At 41.2% G+C, this 20,954-nt stretch overlaps 1 protein-coding gene across 17 annotated transcripts in view; it reads left to right on the forward strand.

The window, feature by feature from the left end:
- SCEL (sciellin) overlaps window positions 1-20,954 on the forward strand; it is a 344,029-nt gene that overhangs the window by 161,778 nt on the left and 161,297 nt on the right. For 3 of the 17 annotated variants that reach the window (XM_081550024.1, XM_081550028.1, XM_081550032.1), the window contains exon 3: window positions 15,366-15,479. The exons of 13 other annotated variants lie outside the window; for them this stretch is intronic. The gene's annotated coding sequence lies outside the window, so the exon portion shown is untranslated. Of the gene's footprint in view, window positions 1-3,501; window positions 3,602-11,904; window positions 11,976-15,365; window positions 15,480-20,954 lie in introns of all 17 variants that reach the window. One more of the 17 variants, XM_081550037.1, reaches the window with a different exon arrangement.

Raw genomic sequence — 20,954 nt, forward strand, 5'->3', positions numbered from 1 at the left:
AAGGATGGATTTTAATCTCTATTTTGTATTATCTTTGCTGCAGTCTGAAAAACTCAACCTCTGAAGTGTTAAGTAAACTAATCCGTGTCTGTTCAGCCTCCGTCAGTGAAGGCAATAGTTTAAGAATAGTCATTCTTTGAGGAACAAACTGCTTTTGTCTGCGCCACTCAGTTTAAGGGAAAACCACCTCTGGAATGCTATCCAAGCTCTTCATACTCTACACGATTTCTGCTGCCCCTCTACTTATCAGCCAGGATGCTGATTTGTAATCACCGGCTTTCAATAACTTAAATAGGTAGTTTTTCAGCCAAGTATTTTTATTCAAAACGGGACAAAAGCTAAAATTGCGTGTTGAATTTTAGCCAGAAGCTGTCGTCTTGTAGGATGTGCCAACTGATGCAGAGCAGTTGTTCATTTTCTTATGACATGTCGGAAGCACTTACTTTATGAATCTAACCAGCAATCTACCTCAAAGTCTACAATTTGTATATCAGCTCAGTTGCTTGCCAGAACCAGCATGCAGGGAATTTTAAGATTTAATTCAGTGTACCGAATCATCAAACATAACCACACCCAAGCTCTGTTATTCTTCAGAGACTTTAAAGATTAGCTTTTCATTGTCTATTTGAACTTCAGAGAGAATCGTCTTGCTAGTTACATTTTTCACTAGTTATTACAAAGATTATTTTGAATAAATTTGTCCATGTGAATAACACTACTACTTACCGTTTCTGTAAAGACCCTAAAAATCTTTTGTCTAAATTTTCTTTTGTACTTTTATGTATAAGATGGACCCATTTCTTAATCTCAAAAAGAATTGAATCAGACAGAATCCAGATTCCTCAAGAAAAAAATTTCTCTTATTTCAAACTTTCTTTTTTAGTCCAATAATTTTGGTCTTCTGGGCCAGAAAAAGAGGTCACTCTGAAAAGTCCCAAAGCTGCAAAATTGCAAAACTGAGAAGCTAGGTTAAAGGTCTCCTGTTTTGTGAAATGTGCGGGATTTTGCCAAGTTTCAGGCTTTGTGTTGAAAAATTGTGTTTTCCTTTGTCTGGGTCTTTGTTGAAAACACATCTGTGAAGGGGGTAATTGCTGTTAGCAAAGGCAAATAGAAGCAGTTGCCTCAATGCAGCTCAGTTTTTCCAGTTTCCAGGAGCCCCCCCTTCCTTACTGTGGCTTTTCAAAGTCTTCATTCCCCTCTTCAAATCCTCTCCTGAACTCCCTACACTCACTGTCAGCAGATTACCTTGGCTGTTACCTCACAGAGCAAATAGACTATTTACAGGAACTCCTTCAAGTTCCTACCAGTGAGCAAACACACCATCCTCTGCCGTCTCAGAGCGGGGTTTGGGAGGAGGGCAAGGAGGCTGATTTTCCAAGACCCATCCCTCCTCTTCAGTCCTCTTTCCTCAGGGCCCTTGCTCAAACCTTATCTCTTCTCTCTTGATACATCTTCAATCTCCGACTCGTCACTGACTCCATTCTCTCAGCATATAAACCTGACACCATCTCTTCCAGAGGATGGACTTAGGGCCCATGAAATTCCAAGCAGCAGCTCCCAGCTCCCTCGTGCACAGGGAGGCCACAGGTGACTCCTCTGATAGAAGCCACCATGTTTTCAGTGCCTTGGCCCTACCACCCTGGCCTCAGGGAACTGGATTATGATGGGGGCTGTAGTCAAAGGCAGCAGATGTAAAGGCTGTGGGCTTCCATGGTGGTTCAGATGGTAAAGAATCCGCCTGCAGTGTGGGAGACCTGGGTTTGATATCTCGGTTGGGAAGATCCCCTGAAGAAGGGAGCAGCTACCCAATCCAGTATTCTTGCCTGGAGAATTCCATGGACAGAGGAGTCTGGCAGGCTATAGTCTATGGGGTCACAAAGAGTCGGACACTGTCAAGGGACTTTCAAAAAAAAAAAAGGCTGTTACCAAAGGCAGCTCAAATGTGAGAGCCAAAACTACATGATGTCTGAGTCCTGTTTGAATTCCTCCTTGCAAGCAATAGCAAATGATCCTGCCTAATTTAACCTCAGCAGGATATTCACTAGAAGGATGTCTGTGGTTCACACATTCATAGGGGTCTAGAGGACCTGACTTAGAAAAGAGGCAAAAGCCAAGGAGCTCTGAAGAGCTCTGCTGTGAAGACTGCAGCAAGTGTAGTACAGGAAGAGAAGTGTGTTCTGTTGGCTGCTTCTGCTGCTCCTCCGAGGCAGTGGTCTGCAGCTGTGTTTGCAGCTGTCTTGTCTGACTGGCTTAGGCTGAATGGCAGGCTTGCTCCGTAAGTGGGCTGGGTGGGAAGAGAGCGCGTTGGTTCATTGGCTACTGTGTGGGAAGCAGGTTCTGTCCTTACAACTACACATAATAGGAGATTCCCGCAAAAGGGGATTGGATTGCTCCTAGGAGTTGGGTGCTGGACAACCCAAACCAACAGATGGTGACTCTAGTTGGTTCTCTAACATAGTTGGTTCTCCAACGCAATTGGTACTGAGTCTGAATTTGTACTGCTAGCCACATGATGGGCCAAAAAACTGAGAGATGAGTTGTTGGGGCAAGGAATAGGACTTTACTTGGGAACCCAGCTGACTGAAAAGATGGTAGACTTGTGTCCCAAAGAATCATCTTAGGTGAGTTATAATTCAGGCTTCTTTTATACAAAAAGGGGAAGAGGTGTGGCTGGTTGTTATAAATTTTCTGATGATGGAATCCTTTGTTCTTGCAGCTGTCCACATAGGTTTGGTGTTTATAGTGTTTCGATAAACCTCTAACAAGACAAATGTTATTGTCTGTTCTGCAAATTTTTTTATCTCTGTATGAATGGGGAAGTATTATACCTTCATGGGTCAGAGCCCTGAGAATAGCTATGCTGAATATTTCAGACTAGAGGCAATATTGTTTTACGAAGGTGCAGGGCCACCATGGCTAAGTACAGGCAACAGAGCACAAAGGTTGGAGCTCAAGGAATAGAACCAATACGGAGTCAGGTTTGTTCTTCTCTGCCACACAATGAGATGCTCTCCTGAAGAGCATGAATGGGAGACACACATAACAGAGAAATAGAAAGCAGTGGAAAGGGAGAAACAATAGCAGAGAGAAACAAAGATGAGATAAGACTCAAAGAGACGGTGGGACTTAGAGAAGTATCATGAAAGTATCAGGAGGTGGAGACAACTGGTGACCATAGGTGCTGGGATGCTGGAGCTGGCTCAGTTCTGGAAGAGCAAGTAGTGAGCTTTGGAATCGGAAAATCATGGGTGTCCTTGACATTCGAACCTCAGCTTAACTGGGTGACCTTGGACATGTTTTTTAACCACTATGTACTCACTTTCCTCATTCGTAAAAATTGTACCAACATCATTTAGGTGAAACAACAGAATGATAATGTATATAATGACAATGCATATGCTGAGCATAGTTCATGGCATATTGTATGTTACCTGTTACTATTACTATTTTATGTCTCCCATGATTTTTTTCAAATGCTATTCTATTCCTTTATGGTCACAGGAAATTCCACTTCACCTTTCAAGATCCAGCTCAGATGTTACCATCTCTGCAAACCCACCCATGAATTTTCCTCTTGCCCTATGTGGGACTAATAATTCAGGTCAGGACTTACTGAGTGACTTCTGTATGCAAGATGTAGTATTTTTCTAAATACTAGAAAAATCAAAGATGTCAGAGACACAGTTTGATTACTCAACAGCCTACAATCTAAAGGGAGAAGCAAAGGCATAAACACACAACTTTAATACAATCCAGTAAAAACCATGATAGATTTTGCTTTCCATTTTTTTCCACCCAAATCATATATCTGCTGCAGCAATTTTGCCCTTATGATCTAGTTATTTGCATGTCTACCTCTCTCAGTAGGCTATACACTTTTTAAACTCAAGAATTTATCTTTTTATCTCTAGACTATTAGGCACTCAATATATTTTTTGAATAAAGTATGATTCCATTATGTTTTCAACCAAACCCTTATTAATTTTCAGACATGCCATTTCCAATGGGTTATTACTATTTAAAAGCTTTATTCTGAAATTTCACAAGTTATTTCCTGACCCAAAGTGAAGATTTAGACTCTGTTCAATGTCATCACCTCTAATCTGGTTAATATCTGAATAGAGGGAGGGAGATGTGTCTGGGATCGCCAGGCTAAAACTTGCAATGAAGCACCCATTTGAAGATAAAGCTCCAAGTTTGGAGAGCCATGAGGGGGAAATGTAGGGCTAGGGGAGTAGGGAGAGGCAGAAATGGAGCTGGACAGACACATGATGGGTGGGAGTAGTCCAGGGAGGAGAAGGGTGGAAGGGGAAACACTCAGAGGCATCCACCACGTGTGAGAAGGAAGAGAGCCCAGTGTGATCAGAGCAGAACCAGGCAGAGAACGGGATCCAGAAAGGTAATGAGGATGAAGGAGAAGGATTTTGATCATTTATTTGGGGAGTTGTGTGAAACACTGGCATGTCTAACAAAGGCGTGGGGAAGGTTGGATGAATTACCTAATTGTAACAAGGAGGGATGTATGGACGTGTCAAAATAGTGGTCCCTGGTGTCAGGTGGGAGAGTCATCATCCTAGCTCCAGGTGAGCCGGGATGAGTGGACTAGAGAAGGGGTGAGGACCCATGTAGTAGGGCTCAACTCTGGTGTTCCTTGTCCAAGTGAGACTCATACCCAAAATATGTCTGGCTCCTCTAGTCATTCATGGGATCATTCACCTATTAGAAATGTCATTTTCTCTGCATTTGACTTGCTGGACCAATTTTGTCAATGGCAATTTCTTTCATCTCAGGGTCTTCTTAACCACAATCTGTGTTAATGGCCAAACATTGTTTGAAAACATCTTAAAGCATCATAGAAGTGCTAAATGACCATTTTTTCCTTATGTGACTTAGACTTGGTAACTTTACAATTTTGTTTTACCTTCTTTGGCTGATTACCTTGATCAATCAAGCCAAATGGAAACAGAATCCACTTAGGTGGGAGCAGAGCATGGGCAAATAGACTTTGCCAAGGACAGCTGACACTCTTTTAGGGCTGCAAAGTGAGAGCCAAATGTTAGTTGCTCAGTTGTGGCTCTTTGTGACCCCATGGGCTGTAGCTCTCCATGCTCCTCTGTCCATGAAATTCTCCAGGCAAAAATACTGGAGTGGGTAGCCATTCCCTTCTCCAAGGGATCTTCCCAATCCAGGGATCAAACCTGAGTCTCCTGCACTGCAGCAGATTCTTTACCATCTGAGCCACCAGGAAAGCCCCAGAAATGCAGAAAACACTGTTCAATTTCTTCATTTTGTAAATGTGCAAACTGAACTTAAAGAGGTCATATGATGTGCCAAGCCATTCCATAGGAGTGGAAATAGGAGGATGTATTTCCTCTCCTAGTTGAATCATTGTAGAATCTTTGATATTTGTTAGAGACAGTTGAAAAAAAAAATCTATTCTCTAGCACTGGGTAAGTGGAGGAGAAATTTTTTTTTAATTTATTTATTTTAGTTGGGGGCTAATTACTTTACAATATTGTAGTGGTTTTTGCCATACATTGACATGACTCAGCCATGGGTTTACATGTGTTCCCCATCCTGAACCCCCCTCCCTCCTCCCTCCCCATCCCATCCCTCTGGGTCATCCCATTGCCCCAGCCCTGAGCATTTGTCTCCTGCATCGAACCTGGAATGGTATTCTCTTTCACATATGATAATATACATGTTTCAATGCTATTCTCCCAGAACGTCCCACCCTCACCTTCTCCCTCAGAGTCCATAAGGCTGTTCTATGCATCTGTGTCTCTTATTCTGTCTCACATATAGGGTTATCGTTACCATCTTTCAAATTCCGTATATATGCATTAGTATACTATATTGGTGTTTTTCTTTCTGGCTTACTTCACTCTGTATAATGGGCTCCAGTTTCATCCATCTCGATAGAACTGATTCAAATGTATTCTTTTTAATGGCTGAGTAATATTCCATTGTGTATATGTACCACAGCTTCCTTATCCACTCATCTGCTGATGGGCATCTAGGCTGCTTCCGTGTCCTGGCTATTATAAACAGTGCTGCGATGAACATTGGGGTACACGTGTCTCTTTCAATTCTGGTTTCGTTGATGTGTATGCCCAGCAGTGGGATTGCTGGGTCATATGGAAGTTCTATTCCCAGTTTTTTAAGGAATCTTCACACTGTTCTCCATAGTGGCTGTACTAGTTTGCATTCCCACCAACAGTGTAGGAGGGTTCCCTTTTCTCCACACCCTCTCCAGCATTTATTGCTTGTAGACTTTTGGATAGCAGCCATTCTGACTGGTGTGAAATGGTACCTCATTGTGGTTTTGATTTGCATTTCTCTGATAATGAGTGATGTTGGGTATATTTTCATGTGTTTGTTAGCCATCTGTATGTCTTCTTTGGAGAAATGTCTGTTTAGTTCTTTGGCCCATTTTTTGATTGGGTCATTTATTTTTCTGGAATTGAGCTGCAGGAGTTGCTTGTATATTTTTGAGATTAATTGTTTATCCATTGCTTCATTTGCTATTATTTTCTCCCATTCTGAAGGCTGTCTTTTCATCTTGCTTATAGTTTCCTTTGTTGTGTAAAAGCTTTTAATTTTAATTAGGTCCCATTTGTTTATTTTTGCTTTTATTTCCCATATTCTGGGAGGTGGGTCATAGAGGATCCTGCTGTGATTTATATCGGAGAGTGTTTTGCCTACGTTTTCCTCTAGGAGTTTTATAGTTTCTGATCTTACGTTTAGATCTTTAATCCATTTTGAGTTTATTTTTGTGTATGGTGTTAGAAAGTGTTCTAGTTTCATTTGTTTACAAGTGGTTGACCAGTTTTCCCAGCACCACTTGTTAAAGAGATTGTTTTTTCTCCATTGCATATTCTTGCCTCCTTTGTCGAAGATAAGGTGTCCATAGGTGCGTGGATTTATCTCTGGGCTTTCTATTTTGTTCCATTGATCTATATTTCTGTCTTTGTGCCAGTACCATACTGTCTTGATGTCTGTGGCTTTGTAGTAGAGCCTGAAGTCAGGCAGGTTGATTCCTCCAGTTCCATTCTTCTTTCTCAAGATTGCTTTGGCTATTCGAGGTTTTTTATATTTCCATACAAATTGTGAAATTATTTGTTCTAGTTCTGTGAAAAATACCGTTGGTAGCTTGATAGGGATTGCATTGAATCTATTGATTGGTTTGGGTAGTATACTCATTTTCACTATATTAATTCTTCCAATCCATGAACACAGTATATTTCTGGAGGAGAAATTTTTTGAAATTTAAATCAGATTTTATTTACATGTCCTTCATGAATAATCTCCATTCCAGGAAGTGTAGGGTCTATTTTGAGGATCAATGGGGAATTTGAGGAGGATAATGAAATGATCAGATTTATACTTTAGGAAGTTATTCTGGCAGGAGTATTTTTCAATACTGGAAAGTGTTAGAAAACTGTATCTATCAAAAACTTTTCACTGTTTTTTTTAAATTAATACAAGCCAATTCTTTTGGCATGATTCATATCTTGGAGGTGTACAAAAATATATTACCTTTTTGCTATGATTATATTATTTCCAGATATGGGCCATATGTTTCTCCTTGAATTGACTTGGTTAAGATAGTTGAAACTTTTGTTTGAGTTGCTTATGATAGTGATGACCCATTTGGTGTCATTTATGCTCCCTGTTCTTTTATGTAGAGCCCTGTGTAATATGGCGCAATGCACTTGTCAAGTTGCAGTCATCAGTGGAGGAGGAACCCACGTCAAAGCTGGAGTGTGATGTACCCTATACTTACATACTATTTGATGCACTGCTTTAGAATGAAACATTGCTGTTTTGATTTATGAGGTCTGGGACCTTAGTTCATTTATTAACCGTGTGTGTAAGTATGTAATGCAGTGGGAATAATGGCTGCATTATTCCCACATGGTCTCTAATCTAATTGGGAAGTAAAAGCATACATATATGAAAAATTCAATAAAAAATAAAATGTTTTTACTAAAATGAACCCTTTTAAAATAGTTTCTATTTTGATTAGTGTTTTTAAGTAACAGCTTTCATTGTTTAAACATCTGGCCTTACACATTACTTCTCATTCCAGCAAGAAAGTTTTCACATCCATTTTGCTCATGAAGGAAAACAAGAGGTTGACTTGTCTAGATCATATAGAAAGTGAAGAAAGTGTACAAATTCAAACCTGAGCTGTCTGTAACCATAGACCCTGCCAGTTCTTATTAATATAAATAAAGCTTAATAAGATAGTATAAAGCTAAATAAAGTATGAGGGTGTCCATCTCAGCATCAGGACGCATTTTCTGTGTCTGGGAAATGTTCTTCCTCAGAGCCTTGCCAGGCTCCTTGCAGTTAGGGCACAGACCTATGCTCTGCCAATCAGATCCACTTGATCTCCAGACTGTGAATCTATCACCAGTGACACCAATAAGCAGGGGCCTCCCGGAATATATTTGGACAACATATGACCTTCCCAGGTGGTGCTAGTGGTAAAGAATCCACCTGCTAATGCCAGGAGACATAAGAGATGCAGGTTCGATCCCTGGATCAGGAAGATCCCCTGGAGAAGGAAATGGCAACCCACTCCAGTATTCTTGCCTGGGAAATTTCCATGGATTGAGGAGCCTGATGGGCTACTGTCCATGGTGTTCCAAAGAGTCAGACATGACTGAAACAACTTAGCATGCATGCAAGGGATGGGGGACAGCAACGACAACCATATTTGATTGCCAAAGACCACAGTGACAGTGGCTCCCAGGACAGAATCCAGATTCTGGTCCTGATGCTGCCTGAATGTGCTGAGAAGTCTGTGCCGAGCAGAAGTGTCACGATGTCTTTAATTGATGAGTCCTGTGGTTTGCCTTTGAGAATTGTTTCTGGCTGTAAAATTCCTGAATGTGCTGCTCTAGCCCTTTCAGAGAATATGTGAACTATCCAGCATCTTTTAAACAACCTCCACTCCTGCTTTAATTCAGCAGAGTTGGTTTCTTTTATTAGCATCCCGAAGCCCTGACTGTTACTAAGAGTTGTGCCAGGAGAGGTTGCCAGCAATAGACCTTCAGAAAAATAGGGGACGTATTAATCGCTCAGTCGTATCTGACCTTTTGCAACCCCATGGACTGTAGCCTGCCAGGCTCCTCTGTCCATGGGATTCTTCAGGCAAGAATACTGGAGTGGGTTGCCGTTTCCTCCTCCAGGAGATCTTCCTGACCCAGAGATTGAACTTGGGTCTTGCACGTTGCAGGGTTCTCCTGCACTGTGGGCAGATTCTTTACCAACTGAGCCGCTAGGGAAGCCTGGAATTAATTACCTGTTCTGGGAGTAGGTAAGGGGAAATGGAAATCAAGTTGCTGTTAAGAAATTGGACCTGAACAGCCACTGACATTTATGAAAAAAACAAACAAACAAACAAAACCCCAGGTGTTCAAAAGATCACCCCCTGTCCCCTTGAGTGACAGTTCCATTGAAGTCTGATTTGTGAGATAATGATTACTATAAGAAGACAGTTGAAGGGAAGAATTCAAGGACTGTGTTGTGTAGCAATGGACAGTTTACTAGCAGAAAATGAAAAACTCAAAGTATTTTTGCTCCTTGGAAGAAAAGCTATGACAAATTTAGACAGCATATTAAAAAGCAGAGGCATTAGTTTGCAGACAAAGATCCGTCTAGTCCAAGCTATGGTTTTTCCGGTAGTCATGTATGGATGTAAGAGTTGGACTATAAAGAAAGCTGAGCACCGGAGAATTGATGCTTTTGAACTGTGGTGTTGGACACTCTTGGGAGTCCCTTGGACTACAAGGAGATCCAACCAGTCTGTCCTAAAGGAAATCAGTCCTGAATATTCATTGGAAGGACTGATGCTGAAGCTGAAACTCCAATACTTTGGCCACCTGATGTGAAGAACTGACTCATTGAAAAAGACCCTGATGCTGGGAAAGATTGAAGCCGGGAGGAAAAGGTAACAGAGGATGAGATGGTTGGATGGCATCACCAACTTGATGGACATGAGTTTGAGCAAGCTCCAGGACTTGGTGATGGACAGGGAAGCCTGGTATGTTGCAATCCATGGGGTCGCAAAGAGTCGGACATGACTGAGCAACTGAACTGAATTGATTTTTAATTGGAGGATAATTGCTTTTCAATATTGTTTTGGTTTCTGCCATATATCAACATGAATCAGCCATAGGTAAACATATGTCCCCTCCCTCTTGAATGTCCCTCCTACCCCATTCTTCTCAAAGTTTTTAACTCTCAGCTCAAGACACCACTGAAAACCAGTCACTTTCTAAAACAGTGCTGAAAGATTAATCTCTCTTCTCCACAGTTGGAATGCACACTCAAAGATTTAGCCTCCAAGTTGCTTATGTCAATTTTATAACCTTCCCTTGTCCCTTACATGGAAATTCCAATTTCAGCTAACACAGGAGGCTAAGCACAGGTCCCAACATCAGGTGGAGACCAGTGAGAGAAGCTAGGTATTCAGCATTCAAACCATCAGGGACAATGCAAATCCATTCTGACCCCACCAGTGTGAGCCCTATCGGCTTTTGTAAAGACAATCCAAAAGAATTACAAGATTTTGTTCGCTTATATTTGCAAAAATCCAGCTGATACAGATGGGAATGAATTATCAGAATTGTTAACCAAGGATGGAGGAATGTGATTGAGATGAAGCAGAATGTGTCCCAGTTTGTGCATGCAAGGCAAGCGTTAGTTGCTCAGTCGTGTCCGACTCTTTGTGACTCCATGGACTGTAGCCCACCAGGGTCCTCTGTCCATGGGATTTCCCAGGCAGGAATACTAGAGTGGGTTGCCATTTCCTTCTAGAGGGAATCGTCCCAACCCAGGGATCAAACCTACATCTCCTGCTTTGGAGGCAGATTCTTTACTGTCTGAACCACCAGTGAAGCCCCAAAATGTGTCACAGTTTGTACGTGCACTTATATGCAATTCTGTATTGAACTGGGGGTGATTTTAGTTACTTTTTGTAGTCTACTGACAAAATTTGGGCTGAACAGTGATCTAGACATTCCTGGTGTAATATAAAGAAGAGGAAATTAAGACTTAGAGATGTAGGGAAGTGGGAGTGAGTTTCTTGTATGCAATCCATTTACATAACTCCTAACTGTGGCCCCAAGTCCTCCTCACAGAGCCAAGCATTGAGAAATTCATTGGTGAAGAGCACTCAGTCTTTTGGAATATCCCTATAGAAGCTGCTCTTTGTGGACCTAGATGAAGTGAAAGGAGGCACAGTCAAAATGAGCTCTCTGATTTCACTTTGATACTAGAATCCCAGAGTGGCAGAAGCCACGTAGCAGCCATAAATGTTGGAGGAAATTGGGGTTTGGGTGGCCATCAGGGGAAGGAGAGGCTGAGCCAGTGTGGTAATCAAAGCAGTCCAATCCCCAGAGAGTGTTGGTATTTGCTAATCACTCATGGTATTCTAGGAATGAACTATGTATACAACCTGCCAAGAAAACATTTGATTTGTCAAACAGTACCAACACCAGTCAGACCCCCAAAAACTCTAGGTATAGTAATCAGAGGTCCAACTTGAACTACTACATAAGAAAGTGTTGGCCTTTATACCCAGTTTCCAAACTTAAATTCTCAATACTGAAAGGAAGGCAGGGCTTCCCTGGTGGCTCAGAAGTAAAGAACCAGCCTGCCAATGCAGGAGACGTGGGTTTGATCCCTGGGTCAGAAAGATCCCCCAGAGAAGGAAATGGCAGTCCCTTCCAGTATTCCTGCCTGGGAAATCCCATGGACAGAGGAGCCTGGCAGGCACACATGGGGTCACAGAGAGTCGGACATGACTTAGCAACTAAACAAACCAAAGGAAAGCTACACTGCCTTGAAAAAGAATTCAATGCCACTATTGTAAGTATGTATTTCTTCCAGCCTCTTCTGCAAAGGGACTTTCAGCTATTGGGATGACAACATTGGGAAAATGAAGTGCCTAGACTTTTCAGGTATAGTACACAAGTTTCTCTGAGTTAACACTAATTTCTGAGGGGCCAGAACCCCACTGTGACTATCAGTTAGGATGAGGGCTTATAGGGATCAGGTAATAAATAGAGTTTTGAACTGAATCTATATCAGCTGAACCTGGACTCACCTTTGTTACTGATTTTACGATTACAATTAAAACTCCTCAGCAACTGCAAAATCCCTTTATTGACACTGACACATAAAACAAAGGTTATTGTGATAAGAAGAGCCCAGTGGAAGCCCCTGGAATTCTTCCTAATGGTTTTCAAAAAATACTTAATCCACTCATTAAACAATTTTTATTGAATGTCTGCTTTATGTCAGACACCATGGCAGTTGTCATTTATGAGGGAACAAAACAAACAAAAATTCTGCCTTGATGGAGCAAAAGTCCAAGAGGAATAAGACAAATTAATAAGTCAAATATATGGTATGGCAGGTTCAGTTCAGTTCAGTCACTCAGTTGCGTCTGACTCTTTGTGACCCCATGGACTACAGCACACCAGGCCTCCCTGTCCATCGCCAGCTCCCAGAGCCTACCCAAACTCATGTCCATCACGTTGGTGATGCTATCCAACCATCTCATCCTCTGTCATCCCCTTCTCCTCCCGCCTTCAGTCTTTCCCAGCATCAGGGTCTTTTCCAATGAGTCAGTTCTTCGCATCAGGTAGCCAAACTATTGGAGTTTCAGCTTCAGCATCAGTCCTTCCAATGAGTATTCAGGACTGATTTCCTTTAGGATGGACTGGTTGGATCTCCTTGCAGTCCAAGGAACTCTCAAAGAGTCTCCTCCAACACCACAGTTCAAAAGCATCAATTCTTCGGTGCTCAGCTTTCTTTAGAGTCCAACTCTCACATTCATACGTGACTACTGGATAAACCATAGCTTTGACTAGATGGACCTTTGTTGGTAAAGTAATGTCTCTGCTTTTTAATATGCTGTCTAGGTTGGTCATAGCTTTTCCTTCAAGGAGCAAGTGTCTTTTAATTTCATGGCTGCATCACCATCTGCAGTGATTTTGGAGACCAAAAAATAAAGTCAGCCACTGTTTCCATTGTTTCCCCATCTATTTGCCATGAAGTGATAGGACCAGATGCCATGATCTTAGTTTTCTGAATGTTGAGTTTTAAACCAACTTTTCCACTCTCCTCTTTCACTTTCATCAAGAGGCTCTTTAGTTCTTCACTTTCTGCCATAAGGGTGGTGTCATCTGCATATCTGAGGCGACTGATATTCTCCCAGCAATCTTGATTCCAGCTTGTGCTTCTTCCAGCCCAGCGTTTCTCATGATGTACTCTGCATATAAGTTAAATAAGCAGGGTGACAGTGTACAGCCTTGACATATTCCTTTCCCAGTCTGGAACCAGTCTGTTGTTCCATGTCCAGTTCTAACTGTTGCTTCTTGACCTGCCATGGGAAAAAAAAAGTCAGGTTTAGTGTGGCAGTGAAGGGTTTGCTTCATTTCTCATAGAGCCAACTGGGATTAAAATTGAGGAATTAGGGGCTGCTGTGGGGGTCCTAGACCTCTTGAGGTGACCAATGTAAAGACAGATTGAGAGAATAATGAAATAATAGATAATACCAAATGCAAAACATGCAAATGAATAACCGTTTTCACATAGTGGAAGGAATCAGAAAGTCACCAGCAGGGGCTTGAAAGATGCAAGGATGATAATTGTCTATCCCATCTCCATGTCAAATGTGTCTGTTTGGCAGATGCAGATGGCAAATTGGTGTTGGAGAGAAAGTTTTTGTGTTTCTATATAGGATTTAAGCTAAGCAGGCCACATAGCGAATCCATCTCATTGTGGGTGATCAGTCAATACCACATTATATATTTGAGTTCTCATCGTACTTGATACATCTTTCCTCATAGCTCAGTCAGTAAGGAATCTGCCTGTAATGCAGGAGACCTGGGTTTGATTCCTGGGTCGGGAAGATCCCCTGGGAAAGGAAATGGCAACCTACTCCAGTATTCTTGCCTGGAGAATCCCATGGACAGAGGAGCCTGGCAGGCTCCAGTTCATGGGGTTGCAAGAGTTGAACAGGACTTAACGGACTAAACCACCACCACCTACTTAAAACTGTGATCTTTTGCACTGATACATTTGATATTAAAGTATTTAACAGTTCAGCTGGTCTCCATGGAATGATGCTAGAGAGTCAAGTACTTGGTAGTGTTTGAATACTATTCTCCATAGCTTGACTGATTGTTACATCATTTGTTTCATGAATGGCTTCCTTTTCCATTGTTTTATTGTCATTAATCAGTGGGGTAGTCTTCTTGGTGTTGCTGTTAAACTGAGATTAAAATCTGTTTGTTAGGGTGGTTTTAAGGAAGTTTAGAACAATAAGGCAGGAATGATTTGTGCAAAAGTTTATCTTTCAGCACTTTTATTTTCAGAGCCCGCTCAGTTTCATTACACAGAGTAAAGCTTTTGACCTTGATCTAGGAAACTTTGGATTTGATCCCAAACATTAAAGTACAAAGAGAAGATTTCCTCCTGTTTAATGTAGTTCTTTGCTAACAACATTAAGAAAAATAATGTCATTTCACTTTTCTCCAAGATATGACCTGGCCTACATATTATCTATACTAGTTTTATTTTTGTTGTAAAAAGCTTTTTATTCTGTTATAAAGTAAGCATATTTACTAAAGAAAATCTGGAAAACTTAGAAAAGTGGAAAGGAAATGAATTCACTTTCTATCAACGCATGACAAATTACCACAGGCCTAGTAGCTTGAAGGGGCTTCCCAGGTGGCGCTAGTGGTGAAGAACCCACCTGCCAATGCAAGAGACATAATGAGATGCAGGTTCGATCCCTGGATTGGGAAGATCCCCTGAAGAGAAGAGAATGGCTACCCATACCAGTATTCTTGCCTAGAGAATCCCATGGACAGAGGAGCCTGGTGGGCTATATACAGTTCATAGGGTAGCAAAGAGTTGGACGTGATTGAAGTGACTTAGCATATACACAGTAGCTTGAAACAACATACATTTAATATCTCACAGTTTCTGTAGGTCAGGAGTCTGGGAACAGTTCAGCTGGGTCCTCTGCTCGAGGCTGCCTTCATGGTGTCACTAGGACTGTGGTCTCATCTGAGGTTTATGGTATGACTCCAAATGGTTGTTATCAAAACTCATTTCCTGCAGCTGCCTAACTTCTTCAAGCCACAGGCATTTCACCTTTCAGGGAAGATATGGGCCCGCTTTCAAAGGACTAACCTGATTAGACCAGGCCCACCCAGGATCATCTCCCTTTTGGTGAACTCAGCTGATAAAGGGCTTTGGTTATCACTGCAAAATCTCCTCACCTTTGCCATATAATGTAACTAAATCATAGATAAGGTATCTCATCATATTCACAGGTCCAGCTAACACGCAAGGGGAGAGGACTATACACAAACATGGGTTAACTTCGAATTCTACCAACCACAGCAAAAATACTCAACAGTCTATAATAACAGCCTCAATATTTTAAGGTATTTCTTTTATTTTTTTTCCTGTGTAGTGTGTTCTTGACATAAGTGGTATTAAATTTGGGGTAACATTTTCCTAAACTTTTATGCAAAAGTAAAAAGAAAACTAAACTCCCATGAACCCCTCACCCAGCTTCAATAATTATCATCATTTTGTAGTGCATAACATTTTGAAGTTTAATTCTTTTTCCATTATTATTCTCATTATAGCAATTTTCTCAATTCATTAAAAAATATTTAAAACATCATTCATCTCTTTATGGAATTAGTGCATTTATTGAATGATGACTATATACCAGGATAGACTAAGCAAAAGAGATAAGGCCCTGCCTTCAAAGAGCTTATTGTCAAAAAGTGTCTTGCCAGTAAAAATATAATTTCATGAATTTGAGCAAACTCCAGGAGGTAGTGAAAGATAGGGGAGTCTGACATGCTGCAGTCCATGGGGGTCACAAAAAGTCAAACATGACTTATTGACCGAACAACAACAACAGTGATGTATACAACTTGTAATATGAACTGAGACTGCTAAGGGAGGAAGAGATACCAAACCCAGTTTTGAGGACTCATAGGAGTTTCCCTAAAGGAGAAATATATGGCATGTGATATGCCATATATATTACTTAAAATGTTTTTGTAAGCTGTTTCCTTATCTAGAGCCTGAGTTTCATGGTACATGAATTTTTGTTTTTATTTTTTTGCTGCTGTTAATGCAGTGTCTAGATGGTCATTTGGCATATAGTATATACTCAATAAATATTTGAGGGACAAGTAAGAACCATAGTAACTAGACAAAAGAGAGGAAACCATAGGCGTAGGGGTCTGGTGTTTTCTGAAAAGTACAGCATGTGAGCAAAGATCTAGAGACAGGAGAGCAGGGCTCATACTATTATTATTAGCAGCAGTTTCCACCATACTGAATGAATGTCCCACAATTTACTTAAATAGTCCCCATTGTTGATTAGTTTCAAATTTTTATTGTACAGTTATGCATATTTTTGCTAATAAATCTTGTACTTCTTAGGTATTAAATAAACTGGAGTCCAGAAGCGGAATGACTGGGACAACAATATGACCCTTTCATACACTTCTGATGCATGTGTCAACGAGGGTTTAGTCAGAGAACAGAACCATAGAGAATAGTAGAAAAGATTGATAGTAAGGCATTAAAAGGCTTACAGAATTTGGAGAGAGGATCTAGGTTGAGCTTCGAGGAATAAGTCTCAATGTCGTGCTCAGAAATGGGCCAGCAAGGGGACCGATACCTCTACTAGGAATGGTCAGGAAGCCACCTGGTGAGCCGAAACATGGCCACAACAGTTGCCATGTGCAAAACCACACTGTGCCAGCTAAAACCCATGCTAGCTAATGAATGCCCCGTATTCGAAACCCATAAAGCCAGTGGGGGAATATTGGCCATTCTTGTCACCCTGTCACTATAAACCCAAATGTCTCCACATCTGTTCTTGCCAGAAGATATGCCACAGCAGCCAAGAATGGCCACTGCTTCCCATCTGCTTTCCAAATCCCACCAGGCGTGTGAAATTGATGTCTCCTGCATTGACAAGCAGCTTCCTTAACACTAGCGTCACCTAGGAAGCCCATACCAACTCAAATCATATGAGAATCGTGGCTACCAGAAACTCTGGAATACGAATTTTCAGTTTTCTGGCTTTGGCAGTTTAGCAGGTTAGGGAGCTATTTTAGTGAAGAAGGAGATAGGAGTGGCTGTTGAGTGAGTACCAATCCAGCACATCCGCCAAAGGGCATGCTGTCAAGCTGCTTCTAAAAAATTTATACAGGTTGTGGTCCTCTCAGGAAGGGACTGATGTGGGAAAGTTCTGGTTTCATAGCACTGAACCCCAGAGTGGTATATAGTTGCCTAAACACCTTTGTAGGAGGTAAATTTTTGGATGAGCTGGAGTGGTACTATACTGCCTTTGGCATTGTTTGATGACTTATGAGGTTGATCATTTCCCAAATAGTTGATAACAAGTGTTATGTTTATGAAGTGACTAGTCATCTTTTGCCATGAAACTATTGGGTTCTTAAAAGATTTTTCCTAGTGAATTTAAATGTGTATAAGCATACTGTGGGCAGGAATCCCTTAGAAGAAATGGAGTAGCCATCATAGTCAACAAAAGAGTCCAAAATGCAGTACTTGGATGCAATCTCAAAAATGACAGAATGATCTCTGTTCATTTCCAAGGCAAACCATTCAATATCATGGTGATCCAAGTCTATGCCCCGATCAGTAATGCTGAAGAAGCTGAAGTTGAACGATTCTATGAAGACCTACAAGACCTTTTAGAACTAACACCCAAAAAAGATGTCCTTTTCATTATAGGGGACTGGAATGCAAAAGTAGGAAGTCAAGAAACACTTGGAGTAACAGGGAAATTTGGCCTTGGAGTACAGAATGAAGCAGGGCAAAGGCTAATAATATTGCCAAGAGAATGCACTGGTCATAGCACACACTCTTTTCCAACAACACAAGAGAAGACTCTACACATGGAGATCACCAGATGGTCGACACCGAAATCAGATTGATTATATTGTTTGCAGCCAAAGATGGAGAAGCTCTCTACAGTCAGCAAAAACAAGACCGGGAGCTGACTGTGGATCAGATCATGAACTCCTTATTGCCAAATTCAGACTTAAATTGAAGACAGTGGAGAAAACCACTAAACCATTCAGGTATGACCTAAATCAAATCCCTTATGATTATACAGTGTAAGTGAGAAATAGATTTAAGGGACTAAATCTGATAGAGTGCCTGATGAACTATGGACAGAGGTTCATGACATTGTACAGGAGACAGGGTGCAAGACCATCCCTAAGAAAAAGAAACGCAAAAAAGCAAAATGGCTGTCTGAGGAGGCCTTACAAATAGCTGTGAAAAGAAGAGAAGCAAAAAGCAAAGGAGAAAAGGAAAGATAAACCAATTTGAATGCAGAGTTTCAAAGAATAGCAAGGAGAGATGAGAAAGCCTTCCTCAGCGATCAATGCAAAGAAATAGAGGAAAACAATAGAATGGGAAAGACTAGAGATCTCTTCAAGAAAATTAGAGATACCAAAGGAACATTTCATGCAAAGATGGGCTCAATAAAGGACAGAAATGGTATGGACCTGACAGAAGCAGAAGATATTAAGAAGAGGTGGCAAGAATACACAGAAGAACTGTACAAAAAATATCTTCACGACCCAAATAGTCATGATGATGTGATCACTCACCTAAAGCCAGACATCTGGAATGTGAAGTCAAGTGGGCCTTAGGAAGCATCACTACTAACAAAGCTAGTGGAGGTGATGGAATTCCAGTTGAGCTATTACAAATCCTAAAAGATTATGGTGTGAAAGTGCTGCACTCAATATGCCAGCAAATTTGGAAAACTCAGCAGTGGTCACAGGACTGGAAAAAGTCAGTTTTCATTTCAATCCCAAAGAAAGGAAATGCCAAAGAATTCTCAAACTACCGCACAATTGCACTCATCTCACACGCTAGTAAAGTAATGCTCAAAATTCTCCAAGCCAGGCTTCAGCAATATATGAACCAGGAACTTCCAGATGTTCAAGCTGGTTTTAGAAAAGGCAGAGGAACCAGAGATAAAATTGCCAACATCTGATGGATCATCAAAAAAGAAACAGAAGTTCCAGAAAAACATCTATTTCTGCTTTATTGACTATGCCAAAGCCTTTGACTGTGTGGATCACAATAAACTGTGGAAAATTCTGAAAGAGATGGGAATACCAGACCACCTGACCTGCCTCTTGAGAAATCTGTATGCAGATCAGGAAGCAACAGTTAGAACTGAACATGGAACAACAGACTGGTTCCAAATAGGAAAAGGAGTACATCAAGGCTGTATATTGTCACCCTGCTTATTTAACTTATATGCAAAGTACATCATGAGAAACACTGGGCTGCATGAAGCACAAGCTGGAATCAAGATTGCCGGGAGAAACATCAATAACCTCAGATATGCAGATGACACTACCCTTATTGGGATAAAGCGAAGAAGAACTAAAGAGCCTCTTGATGAAAGTGAAAGAGGAGAGCGAAAAAGTTGGCTTAAAGCTCAACATTCAGAAAACTAAGATCATGGCATCTGGTCCCATCACTTCATGGCAGATAGATGGGGAAACAGTGGAAACAGTGGCTGACTTAATTTTTTTGGTCTCCAAAATCACTGCAGATGGTGATTGCAGCCATGAAATTAAAAGATGCTTACTCTTTGGGAGGAAGGTTATGACCAACTTAGACAGCATATTAAAAAGCAGAGACATTACTTTGCCAACAAAAGTCCATCTAGTCAAGGCTATGGTTTCTCCAGTGGTCATGTATGGATGTGAGAGTTGGACTATAAAGAAAGCTGAGTGCAGAAGATTGATGCTTTTGAACTGTGGTGTTGGAGAAGACTCTTGAGAGTCCCTTGGACTGCAAGGAGATCCCACCAGTCCATCCTAAAGGAGATCAGTCCTGGGTGTTCATTGGAAAGACTGATGTTGAAGCTGAAACTCCAATATTTTGGCCACCTGTTGCGAAGGGCTGACTCATTGGAAAAGACCCTGATGCTGGGAAAGATTGAGGGCAGGAGGAGAAGGGGTCGACAGAGGATGAGATGGTTGGATGGCATTATCGACTCGATGGACATGGGTTTGGGTGGACTCCGGGAGTTGGTGATGGACAGGGAGGCCTGGCGTACTGCAGTTCATGGGGTCACAAAGAGTTGGACATGACTGAGCGACTGAACAGAACTGAAGCATACCTCAGAAGTATTGTGGGTTTGATTCCAGACCATCATTGCTTTATTTATTCACAATAAAGTGAGTATCACAATAAGCCAAAGAACATATATTTTGGGGTTTCTCAGAACATGTAAAAGTTAGGTTTATGCTATACTGTAGTCTTTTAAGTGTATAATAGCATTATGTTGAAAAAATCCATATACATACCTTAATTTAAAAATATTTTATTGCTAAAAATGCTAACAATAGAGAATCTTGACTCCATATTAATGGTTGCTGACTGATCAAGGCTGGGGTGGCTGTAACAATTTATAAAAATAAGGCAAAAATGAAGTGTGCCACATCAATGGACTCTCATGAGCAATTTCTCTGTGCACACAATTCTGTTTGATCGTATTCTACCCACAGAACTTCTTTCCAAGTTGCAGCCAGTCCTCTCAAACCCTGCCACGGATTTATCAGTTAAGTTTATGTAATATTCTAAATCATTTGTTGTCATTTCAACAAGCTACATGGCATCTCATCAAGAGTAGTTACCATTTCAAGAAACCACTTACTTTGCTCATTCATAAGAAGCATTTCCTCATCTCTTCAAGTTTCATCAGTGATGGCAGAAGTTCAGTCACGGCTTCAGTCTCTACCTCTAGTTCTCTTGTTATTTCCACCACATCTGCAGTTACTTCTTCCACTCAAGTCTTGAACCCCTCAAAGTCATCCATGAGGGCTGCA

The sequence above is a fragment of the Giraffa tippelskirchi genome, chromosome 12, assembly GCF_054371585.1.
Source record: "Giraffa tippelskirchi isolate mGirTip1 chromosome 12, T2T-mGirTip1v1.2.pri, whole genome shotgun sequence".
NCBI lineage: Eukaryota > Metazoa > Chordata > Mammalia > Artiodactyla > Giraffidae > Giraffa > Giraffa tippelskirchi.